The sequence below is a fragment of the Agelaius tricolor genome, unplaced genomic scaffold (assembly GCF_023055355.1).
Source record: "Agelaius tricolor isolate 1412-34295 unplaced genomic scaffold, bAgeTri1.0.p SCAF_8, whole genome shotgun sequence".
NCBI lineage: Eukaryota > Metazoa > Chordata > Aves > Passeriformes > Icteridae > Agelaius > Agelaius tricolor.
In genome coordinates, this window is record NW_027269268.1 from 23,029,147 (window position 1) to 23,041,983 (window position 12,837).

The 12,837-nt window shown below is 38.7% G+C and overlaps 1 long non-coding RNA gene across 1 annotated transcript; it reads right to left on the reverse strand.

Moving 5' to 3' along the window:
* Positions 1 to 2,330: 2,330 nt before the first annotated feature.
* LOC139592616 (uncharacterized) lies at positions 2,331 to 8,663 on the reverse strand. The gene is made up of 3 exons (XR_011680059.1): positions 8,151 to 8,663; positions 7,992 to 8,073; positions 2,331 to 5,514 (listed from the first exon to the last, which is right to left on the reverse strand). It is a non-coding gene; the product is annotated as an uncharacterized lncRNA (long non-coding RNA).
* Positions 8,664 to 12,837: the final 4,174 nt, after the last annotated feature.

The following is a 12,837-nucleotide window of genomic DNA, read 5'->3' on the forward strand; positions in this document are numbered from 1 at the left end:
CACTCTTAAAAGTCCATTTCTTTTTCCTTTGATAATTTTTCTTGCACACATAGGAATCCAGTAGGAACTGTGTTAGAATATTACTCCTACAAAATGTCTGGCATAGAAAGGATAACTTGGAATGGATCAGAATTCAGGTCTAGTAAATGTTGCTTTAATTTAATAGTACTTTAAACAACTGCAAACACATTCTAGTGAGGAACTCTCATAAGGCATTGCCCCAAAATGTGATTCAAATACAAAGTTCCAATGTCTCTTGATTTTGGACCTATGCTAGACTAACTGGTGGTAAACATGTGTTGCTGTAAAGCAATTTTTGTTAATTTACTGCTGTTTCTTCAGTAATTTTGCAATCTTGGACTATCATTATTTTATCTTAGGTATGGATTATGTTTGAACAATTGCCAGCTGCTCTTCAACATCTGACCTATTGTTGCTGATACAGAGGTTTCTACTGTTCATGCAGAGGACAGAAAGCACCTCAAAGGCACCTGAGACCTCACCTGTGCGATTCTTGCCAGGTTATTCCTTCATGCCTCACTGTGCCTGAGTGAAAATCATGGTCAATTAAGCCTGTCCCTAAAAGTGGAGCAAAGTAAAACAGCAGTAGAGAGTTTGAGGAAGGGGTAAGGTTGCTGAAGGGTTTTTCACAGAAAACAGCAATAGAATACATTGTCTACCTTTGGTTTTTCACCAAACTTGCCGTGATTTTTATCAGCTATGCTGTTTTCACAAGGGAAACCACAGGCTAGGGCTGTATTGCTAAAAATCATTATTGGAAATTCATATTTTAACTGGGTTTTTTTTACTTCCCACTCAGGAAAATTAATTAAGACTCTGCAGACATCTGATGGCAAGAATGAAAAACCTGGAGGTTTGATATACAATATTTAGCCAGACATATTAGTTTCTTACTTAGATTGTGGTTTTTTTTTTTTTCTGGGAACATCTATGGTTTTGTGAAATGAGCTGAAGAGAATGGGAAATCCATGGAAATGTTTTAATTCAGAGTCACACTGTCCATACAAGGACTCACACAAATGCATCAGGTTATGTTCCTGATACAGACTGACTTTACTCAAATTGAAGCACATTTCCAAGATTGGCTTATAAAATAACAGTCACACAAGAATTAAAAGGCAGATGGATTTATTAATTTAATACTTTCCATAGCTTCCTGTGTCACCTGATCTTTGACCTAAGTAAATGTGGTTTCAACCAAATGTTACAAAAGTATGTCAGTTCTTTCACTGGGGTTAGGTAAGCCTAGAATGTGCTAGCAGATACTTTAATGATCTTTAGGAAAACAAAACCATTTAATTCAGAACACCCACTTACCATATTTTACATGATTTTCAGCCAAGATGCCACTGGGACTGTCTTTAAGTCAAACCAAGCTAATGAGAGGAGAGGAAGTAACAGAAGGCATTCAGCAATTATCTCCCTTTTAACAGTCACAGGGAATCAAGACCATAAGTGCTGTACACTGCAAAAATATCACACTGTGTTGTGCAGTTCCTTCTTAAAAAATTCCCAAACTGTATCAGACCTTATTTTTTAAAAGGATAATTCTATTTCTTGGAAAACATAGCAATACACTTCTGACATTCTCATCACAGATGGCCAGTGCTTCTCTTGATCAGCAGCTCCAGTGGAAGTGGTGCTGAGGAGGAGTGGGCTCCATGTCAGGAATATTTATGTACAACTTTTAAGAATTGCACAGCCCTTCTCCTGCAAGCTTGTCTGGCAGTGTTCCAGCATTAATCAACAGTATTTATACCAGGATGGAAAATGCAAAAGTAAAATGCCCTATTAAATACAAATCATCAAACGCAAAAAAAAAAAAAAAAATAGGAGACAAAAACACTACAAAGAAAGAAAGATCTTCACAAAAAAAAATGAGAGTGAAGGTTGTCATTTTCATTCCACTGAAATATACTATAAATGATGGCAAAATTAGATTAGATGGACCTCAGTCCACCATTATGAGAAAAATAATATTCCAAATTAAACACAACATATTTTAACTGTTCAGCACAGTATTTTTTAAAAAGAACAACAAATACAGAGCTTGTTGATGCTATTGCACATAGATATGTAAAATTATCTTCATATTATGAAAGCAATGCTGGTATTTACTGGTATATAATTACTGGTAGTATATAAAAAATACTATATATTATAATACAGTATATATAGTATATATACTATATATTCTATATATAAGTATATATAAATACTGGTAGTCCAAAACAATGTACCATATTTAACTGCTGAGATGAGCAAAAATTTTTGATACAAACATAAAGAAAGAGCAGCCATTTAGCTTAGAAGCTGGTACTATTAATTAATTCTTGAGAAATCAGCAAAAGGATAGAAGTGCTCTGAGCAGAATAGAGACGATTTTATGACACATTATCTGTACTCCACTGCCCACTTTCATCCTCTGGAATTTGGTCTGGTGCATAAAGAGGATGCAGAACTTCTCTGCATCCCAAGGAAAGCTGCTCCCATCATAGCAGACACTATGGGACCACATAATTTCAGTGTCCTGTATCTTGGCTACAATATGGGGAGGGTTTAGGGTACAGATCTAAGTGGACAGAGGCTCCTCCCTTGCATGTTTGGCTTCTGACACCCAAGCTACAGGAAGTGCATGTGATTGTCATGTTTCTGTCCATTTCCTAGTGGTTAGCTCTCACTTCAGCCACCAGGCCTGTGGTGGTGGCATTGCAAGCTGGAACCTGTTTAAAGGCAGCTTAACTTAGTTTAGCACGTGGCTTAATTAAGGCATGTTTTATACACTTCTACCTGATAACACAAAAGGGATTGCATTGATCTGCTTGAAATGCAGCTGCTACATGTTGTCATGGAAATAAGTGTTAAAAGCTCTTTAACGCTTTTTTAAACTTTCAAGACCTACAACTAATAGGATCACCCTGAGACAAGCTTCTCAAACATAATAGTGTTCTGGAAACTATAGTTGCAACTGCTCCCAAGTAGAAGCTTGCAGAAGTTCCCAGTTGCTAAAAGCTTTAAATAGACTGGGACATCAACTGGTTCCGTGTGCTCTTCCCAGACATATCAGCCTTTATGAAGACTTTTTCCCAACTGGAAAAAATTGTCTTTTGGAAGGGGCTGATAGGTTTTTCAACAACTTTTGGAAGGGGCTGACTAGATTTTTCAACAACTGCCTGAATTTCAGTTCCAGATTGGCTGAAATCATAAACTATTTGGATTATTTCATTGCTAGTTATTTCAGTGATGATATATTCTGTTCTAGCTGTAGTTGGCTTCAGCTGAATACACTGAGGTTGGAAGATTGATCTAACCATTAAAAGGCATTCACACTTTAATATGACACATATAATACTCTTCTGCTCGTGGGACTTCCAAACAGTTTAATGATTAAAAGTTAACAAAGTGAATTATTAAAAAAAATTATACAGGCAATGATAATGTGCTGGTTTGAAAGTAATGGGACATTGCCTCCAGGGATATGTTCACATTATTTTTTCTCTTTTCTCTTTCCAACACTGACCTAGAAAACTGAGGTTCTTGTGCAATTACAGTTTCAGGAGGTGAGGCTTTTGAGAAAACTCAAAATTTTGCAACACATGCTGAGGTAAAGACCTACTTGACTCCAGTTAAGTATCTTTGCTCCTGAGTACAAAGTAGAATATGAAACAGAAACTTTTTCCAACCAAACCCTTAGCTTCCATTATTTAAAATGTTGCCTGCAAAATCATCCAGTGGAGTTTGCAGAAAGCTTGAACATATTTTTAAAGTACGACTTATCACTTGCATTTCTGATACAGAAATGGTAGTAATCTATGGTATCCTGAAGGGAAGAGAGGACTTCACTTGTATAATTTTCTAGTTGTATGAAAATGCTCAGCTTGTGTTAGTCCTCCAGAACCTCACATTAAAATTTCCTTTCTAGCCAGAATAAACAATACCCTTTTACACAGTCTGGTAAGATTCTTTAGTTTGAAAGCTGCTGTGGAAATTTGCCCCATTCAAGGGTCAAAGAGAGTGGAAAAACCCATGTGAGGGTCACAGCCCCTGGTTTTTAGCTCAGGTGGGTGCAGAGGCTGTTACAAAACTGACCTGACTGTGCACTGTCACTCGAGTGCACCTCCTTTGGCAGAGGCACGCGTTGGAGGCACTGCACTGTATTTGCTCACAAGCACATTTTGGCCTCACAACCAACCCCAAGTTAGCTTGTGATCATCTCCACCCATCTCATGAAACAAAATTCTTGCTGAGCAGAGCCATCAAGTGAGATGCAAAGAATAGAAACATATTGAAAAATAAAATAAATCCTTTGCATGTTGCCAGCTTAGCCTTTGATAAGGTAACTTTTAAACAGTTGTCTAAAGCTTAGATACTATGTCAATATTTTGGCATAAGTATCAAATAATTTTAAATAGAAAAATTATTTTAAAGCTCTTCTCAGTAAGTGTCAGCCCAGAAGATCTGTATAGTGAATTTTTAATAGATTTGGGTTAACTGGTTTTAGTTAGTAAGTACAAAGGCTGTCACATGGGGAAACAGCTCCAACAATTATCATGATGCACACAGCAATGTCAGACTGCTTATGCTATTTGCCTCATAGTTTCACAACATCATTTAAGGCCAGGGAAAAAAAATTAATTCATCTTATTCAACATGCACTTCATAGGTCATGGTATTTCATTGAAACCATTTTTGCTAATTTTCTTTAAACTACCTCTTTTCAATCCTCCAAAGATTTTAAATCACAGATGAAATGAAGCAAAACTCAGTGTTTCATGAACATAGCTTGACTCAGAAGAAAACGAGGCCAGCTCAAAGCACAACTTATTGACCACTGACAGCCCACTATTACTTTTGATTAAGCCCTACTTTTTGAGAGAAAGGTAAAGAGCATTTAGGTAATTGCACATCATCCTGCATGACCCAGGCAGGCAACCCACTACAGCACAAGACTTCCATGCCATCACAGGCAGCAGCAATTTGTGCAAGTGTCTTTTGATAGAGCTTCTAAAGCTTTAGTGAGGTAATGTCAGTTAAAGACAAAATACAGAAAAACGAGTTGGGAAAAGGATCCTAGAAGCTGTGTAAATTCCTGATCAAAAATATGTCATTAGAGGATAGAAAATAAAATAATAGGTATCTCTGGACATAACCTGATATCAAGTCTATTTTTGCACACTTTGCTCAATTGAGAAAGTGTGCAAAAATAGACTTGATGTCAGGAAAAACTCCATATTTTTTCATATTGGTCAAACTTCACAATTGCAGCCAGGTCATGCTGCAGAGAAACAAACCTGATCTTTTTCTGGCAGCTACTGACAATTTCCTTCTGTGCTGTGGACTGGAGAAGTTTAAGTGTTGCTGAGCATCAGATGGTAGCTGCATTCCTTCAGGGATGTTTGTAAGCTAAGAGGACAGCTCTCCCTTGCTTACCATTATGCCACAGATAATGTGGGAGAAGGTTTCTGGTTTTCAGAATTCAAAGTGAAAGGATGGCTGTAGAGAGAGAAGCAAAGATCAGGATCAGCAAGAAGGGCTTCTTGTAGCTGTCACTGTGCTCTGCAGAAATAAACCACATTGTCATTTTCCTGCTGGTTTGTTGCATATTCTAACTTTATTCTATACTGTTTTCATTGTTACACAAAGAATTTTGGTCTGTTTTCAGTGTATTTTTTCTCTATGTTTCTCTGAATATACATAATGTAGTTGAAAATATAGTAGCAGCCTTAAAGTTTTCCTTTTGTCAGAAAAAAACTTACTTATTACCAACTTTTACTTCCTTATAATTTTTTAAAAATTAAAAAAAGACCTGATATGGAGGAGAACCCCCCTAATACTAATTGGTTTTAAATGACTAGTCTGTTTTAAAGGTTATGCAATTATTAGAATGCTGCTTCATTCTCTTGAACTAGATTGGGGAAGATATTTTAATAGATAAAATTCTGGCAAATTCAGCCCAGTAAGTTACTGCTGTATGATTCAATAATTTATGAAACATAAGGAGTGCAAAGAAGTGTTGCCAGGCTGCCCAAATTATTTCAGTCTGCATTCTGTGTTATGCTGTACAAATTGCAGTCTATCCAATTTCTGATTAGGATAATTCGCTATTATTCCCTATGCCCATGTATAGAGCCTTTTTAGAATGAATAATTAGTAGTTAACTTACATATATCACTTTCTACATCAGAGTGAGCTTCATCAGTTTAAGGACTTTTTCATTTTATTTTTTTCCCTGGAATAGGCTGAAGCAAAAATCCATGGCCTCAGATAAGCAATTTCCCTGTTCACAGTTCTAGAGCAGAGTCATCATTGCAACGACTTTAATGTGGCCATTACAGGGCATTTCAGTAGCAGGGCACAAAACCTTATTTTTGTACAAGTGTCAACAGTGCTGAAAAATATATCAGTCTTTCCTTTTTAGTAAGCATGAGATGCCACAAACCTTTGCAAGATCTTGCCTGAATCATGGATTTTCGTAAGTCATTCTATCATCAGAGGAGTGGTTAAGCAATCCTGGCAACACAATACTTGTTTACTTGCATAAGAAAACAGATAAATAAAATCTAAAAGAAATGTAATCTCTTCTAAAAATGCAGTTTAGCTGCCTTAATAGCTGTCAAAAATTCTACTTGAAAAACATGAGCCATTTGAATAGTCTTTTGAAGCCCATCCTGCCTGCAGCTCTACTGCTGGTGGTGCATGCACAAGATAGATTGTGTGCCACATTAGCAGCAACTTAACATCTCAGATTCAGACACCAATCAGCTGCCAAATCAGCTGCAGCTTCCTCTTCCTAAGAATGAACAGTGTGCTATATCCCAAGCACTTCTTAGTACTGTTTTAATGGCTAAGCAAACATCAAAAAATATAATGTCTCTTGAAAAATTAAACAGATAAAGCTATGTTTATATATTTTCTGAAACAATTATATTTTTTCTCTCCTAATCTTTAATATATTTTGCTATGCATCAAGTACTGTGGCTAGTCCTAGGCCCCGCACTTCAGGAAGGACATTGAGGTGCTGGAGCATGTCCAGAGAGAGGCAGTGGGGCTGGTGAACCGTCTAGACAGTAAATCTTTTGAGAAGCAGCTGAAACCTGGAGAAAAGGAGGCTTAGGGGGGACCTTATCAATCTCCACAACTGCCTGAAATAAGGACATAGCCAGGTGTGGCTCAGCCTCTTCTCTCAGGCAACAAGTGACAAGATGAGAGGACAGCCTCAAGATGCAACAGAGGAGGTTTAGGTTGGGCACCAGAGGACGTTTAGATTGGACAATAGGAAGAAATTCTTCACTAAAGGATTGGTTAGGTATTGGAATGGGCTCTACAGGCAGATGGTGGAGTCATCATCCCTGGAAGCATTCAGGAAACAATTAGACATGGCACTTAATGCCCTGATTTAGCTGAAATTATGGTGTTGAGTCAAAAGTTGGACTTAATGACCTTGGAGGTCTTTTCCAACCTTACTGATTCTGCGTTTCTATGAAATAGTTCAATTCATCTTGTGCCTTAAAAGAAAGTATGTCATATTCTAGGGACCCCCACATGTTTTGGCAGTCCTCATGTAAAGCTCTTGTAGGAGCATGGTTAAATATGATGTTTCAGCTCACTTCACAGAGTGGAGTCTGTTTTATGCCTAGCACACGAGAGAGTTCATTTTAGCTCTGCTGACAATACACTGTGGAAATACACAAGGTTGCACTACTTTAACCCCTTACCATACCAAACCATACAGGTTGTGGTTAGCCAGAGAAATGTTTAACTTGTTTTGAAAAACATTTATTGTACAGCAATTTCCATTTGCTGCGTTCCTACAGAAAACAGTTCTGTTTCATGTCCACCAGAGAAAGTTTACAATAACATCTAATGGTACAAAACTTGTCCTTTGGGCAAGGCAGGATATGTGCAGCAGTTCCCAAATTCCCAAAACAGAACACTTTTGCTTGACTTTGAAGCCCTGAGGTAGTACATACCTCTAGTAGATCCATTTTCATTTGGCTGCATCTGAAACCTGACAGGCTTAAATGTTCCTTCCTTCAGCAAAGTACAGGGTTCCTGAGGACAAGATTGCAAAACAGAAAAATAAGACAATCAAATTAAATACTAGACAATACTTACAAGAATTAATTTACCTTTTTGATTTTCTATGCTTCCCAGTCATCTGCTACTTCAATGGCTGACAAATCTGCCTCCTCCTTTTTTTCCTTTAAGTTTCTCTCCATGTCCCGTCAATACTTTGTGTAGAAGTTCTCTTTGTCATATTGTGGCATTTACAATATTTTGCAAGTCATACATCAAAAGAAGCACATTTCTAAAGTGTTTATACACTTTAGGAATGTTGCAGCCTATTAGCACACTTTTAGTTCCCATCCAGGAGGCCACGTGTGACAGCTGAACTGCACAGATGGAGATATGTCACAGTCCTTTGTTTAAATCACCTCTCCTCCTCTCGACCCGGTTGTGTCTCATGCTTTCCCACTAAAAACTGTGGCTTTTTGACAGCAAAGATGTTGTGAATCACTAGCACAAGGCAGTGGAAAAAAATGGGACAAGCTACAGCCCAGAGCTCTACTCTGTGGTAGCCTAGAGCAACAACATCAGCATACCGAAAATAGGAGGGTTTCTCTCTTACAGAAAAGGTTGGTATCTCTAGTGAGACATCAGACTGAGCAGGAGAACTGTCTAGGGAGGACAGGCAAGGTACCTAACCTGATGAGGTTGACTGCATCCAGAAACTATGGCCCAAGCATCCTCTGGAGTTAAAAATTCAATTAACTGATTGCTGTCCTCACCCTTGTGTACCTATATAACCACTCATCTGATCTGTGCACTTGCTCTTATTGAACAGGGGCAGAGTGGAATTGACACCATAAAACAGTCTGCTTTTAATAGGACATTTCTGTTGTTGTAATGCCAAAGTCTATTACAATATTTGTAAGCACATTGCAAAGCTAAGTTCAGAAAAACAGCAGGGAAAAAAAAGCCAAGAAAAGAAAGAATTGAACCTCACAATTGTTTATTTTAAAATCAGGTGAGGTACAAAAGAATCAATGTTGCCTTTTTTGTCTGAAGTTGTGTTTAAATTTAGCCATGTATTTTGTTGTTACATAATACCAATAGCTGTTAAACTTAAAAATAAAAATAAAAAAAAATTAGGATCTTTACTTTTGTCCAAGTTTTTGCTAAGAGATTCAGACTTTGTCCTACTTATAAAGCCACTTCAGATAAGGGTAGCCTACTTGCATCTTATTACTTTTCCAAAATAGCACAAAGCAAAAAAAAAAAAAAAAATTTAAAACAAAATGGACTGAGTGGGAAAAGGAATCTCTTTCCTAGAAAATTAATCCAGATGCAGCCAGCAAAAAAAAATTACACAAACTAGGAATAAAAGCTTTCACTAAAATAACCATGGAATCTTCTCTGGATTCTAGGGTCTCTGCAGGTCCTCCATTTCTTCTCTCAGTCCAATTCATCTGTTTATCTGTGCTAGGCCTAGGGAAACAAAACAAAACAATCTGGTAAAACTTTGTTAGAAACTGAAACATCAGAAATTGTAAGTTCACATGGGAACTACCCGAAAGCTGACAGTCTGAAATTATTTCAAACTGCATTGAACATCTGCTACAAATAGGATTTGTTTTCTCTTGCTTCAAGAAGTCCATAGGAATAGCCAAAGTTGTCTTCTTCCACTTCTTCAACACTTTTAGTTACTGAAAGGACACCTAGGAAATGCATGTTGAGTTTAGTGCACCAAATCTCATTATCTTTTCACAGTGATCTACTGATATTTTCAGTCCGAAAATAGGGTGTGTTGTAGGATGACCAGTGGATGCAACAAGAATGTGGATTGCAGAGAACAGAGGGTCTGAGACTATAAGGGTCTGAGACTATAATGACTAAATGTTTCAGGGTGTCAAAAAATTTCCAGCACACATTCACTCACAACTAAAGGAATTTTCCTTCTTTATCCAGGCTAAATGTTTCCCTCCATGTGTATTAGCCTATTAATTGTTTTGTGTTTGATCAAAACCTGATTACATTGATTATTTTACTCTACGTAATCAAGAAAACAGACCCTCTCTTAAAAGTTCAACTACAAACAAAAGAAACTAATTTCAGTAGCAGGAGAGGAGATTTTAGGTTTTTTTGCTATTTTGCAACTTAAGAAAATGATATTCATCTTAAAGCAAGTGAGAAGTTACTTTTTAAAAGAATTAAATAAAAGAATTTATGATGTAAAATTTCTATATTTTCTGTAATAAGTGGCTTAGAAAGTAATAAATTTCTAATCATGCAATCATGCTGAGATCAACAGAAAATTTATAACTCAATTCTTCTAAATAAACTTTAAAATTCTCCTCTTTTGTAACGTTTCTATCATAGCTAAATATTCATTTATATGTTAACATGCAAAAAAAGATTAAAAAATTCTCAAGGACTCACTCATCCTGGAAGCTGAGATTCTTTGGGGACATTCAACCATACTTAACAGCTGATACATTAATTTTCTTCCTAAATATTTCATCACATACTATATTTTAATACCATAATAAATGCAATGTGTATATATATATATATATGATTCCATGTAGGTTTCCCCCAGGGGATTTCCCCCCACTATCAGGCATCAGACCTACATAAGGGGGAATGGGTGAGGAGAATGTGTATCTATGGAAACATCCCTGTTCATTGCCAGGAGGTGCTATTAGTCACTGCAGCAAAAACAACCAGAGGAATCAAGGCCTGTGTTAAGACAGATAAGATGAAAATCATCTCCAAAAATCACTAATCCAAACTCTTCAAGCACCAAAGGTGTTTGAAGGGATTAGTGGAAAAAGAATCTTTAAGAATCTTTAATCTGGGTGAGTCTGGAAGGCCCCAGCACCTTCCAGTGCTCCTCAGCTTGCAGGCACCAGCTTTCCACTGCTGTGCACAGAAGGGATGAGGCCCCATAGAATAACTCACAGTGCAGAGCAAACTGACCCTCTCTGGAGCCACCTAAGCTGCACTGACAGGGTTTAAGCAGAGCAGGGTGAGGAGCCTGTGGTGGAGGAGCCGTATTGGATAATTAAGGACCCCCAAATCAGGGAAGAATGATGCATCTGACTCCATGATATCAGAAGGTTAATTAATGACTTTATTATTCTATATTATTCTATACTATATTACACTACATCTAAACTGAAACTGCACAAGCACTCAACTCAACAAAATCTCATGACTGTCAACAGTCTGGACACACACTTGGCCCTGATGGGCCAAGGAAACAAAACACCATCACTTTGGGTAAACAATCTCCATATTACATTCTACTTTGGCACAACACAGGAGCAGCAAATGAGATAAGAACTGTTTTGATCATTCTTTTCTCTGCTTCTCTCACTGCTTCTCTCAGGTTCAGAGAATGTGAATCCCACAGAGCAGCCCTTCAGTCCCGCCCCAGCTGGCTCAGGTGATGGTGTCTGTGCATCTCCTTGCAGAAGGTGACCTGAGACAGCAGCAGTGCCCACTGTAGCTGGAGGGCAGCACGGGGAGATACACCAGCAGACACACTACTGGACCCCTCCCCTGGCACAGAAGGTGGATGCCAGCAATTACCTGAGCACCATGGGCTGAGAGAAGCTCCATATCTCCAGAGCCAGAAGCCAAGAAGGATCAGGCTGCTGAGCTCAGAACTGGGTAATGGGCCATGGCCAGCTACAATTCAGAGGCTGCTGGGTGTTTGTGGGAGCCTCTCAAGGATGCACAGCCTCACTGCTCCTTCCTTGTGAGCTGGAAGGCATTAACAGGTTCCCTGCATTAGATATTACCTACATATTTTGCCTCTTTTCCTCTTACCCACTGTGTCTGAATTAGATGAGTAAATCTCTGTCCTCTGTTATAGCAGGATAAAATAAAGGAACTCCCGAGAAGATGAGAAGTTACTCCAGGTGGTATTTGAGGGTTAATGGAGTAAAATTTGCTTCTGTGCCTGCAGCTACTGCCATTCCTCTGCTTGAGTAATAGAGCCTTAAACATTTAAGTGATGGATGTTAGTGCATGCCAGCTGCAAACCAACAGAGCAGGCTGTAAACACATTTTACCCGTTTCTCTCTTTGTTTTTTAATGTGCTCCTTTTCTCAGCAGTGCTGCTCTCCCTCTCCAGCACTGATTCACAGTGACATGGGCGAGCCCAGCCAGCCAGGGCAGGGCAGGTACAGCCTCATATGACTCACGGTGTTCAGCAAGTTTTGGTCACCAGGCTTACAGGAGCACTATGGTTAGCACCCCAGCTGCAGCATTTCACCACTGTAAATTTTCTTCCCTCTTCCTCCAACTGGAAGAAGCCATTCTTGTATATCTGCAGGATTTTTTCATTAAGGTGGCCGATGTGCAAACGTATGTACCTTTACATACCTCCCAGCAGCAATTTCAAGAGAATCATGTTTCCACATCCATTAGATCTGAGGCAGAAGCTGTCACATTTGTGTAATATCTTGTGGAGATGCAGATACTTGTTTTTCACAGGACAGGACTTGACCTATTTTGTGAAAAATCAATTTTCTGCCCTATGTTTGATGGGGCCATATTCCATAAATGAGACTGCTTTCTATGCCCTAAGCCATGGGGCCTGTGTTCTTGCTCCAGCTCTGCCTCCAGTCTGGGCTGCAGGCATGTGCTGCTGGGACCTTGTGGACCTGTCTCTGGTGCATCTTCTGCAGCTCCCAGCTGGAGCCTGGGCAGGCCCCACTCCTTCTCTCCCCTGAGGCTGTCAGTGGATTGTGCTGCAACCCATGGCTCTGCTGCCAAATCCAAACCTGTGGGACAGGGCTGTGGGTG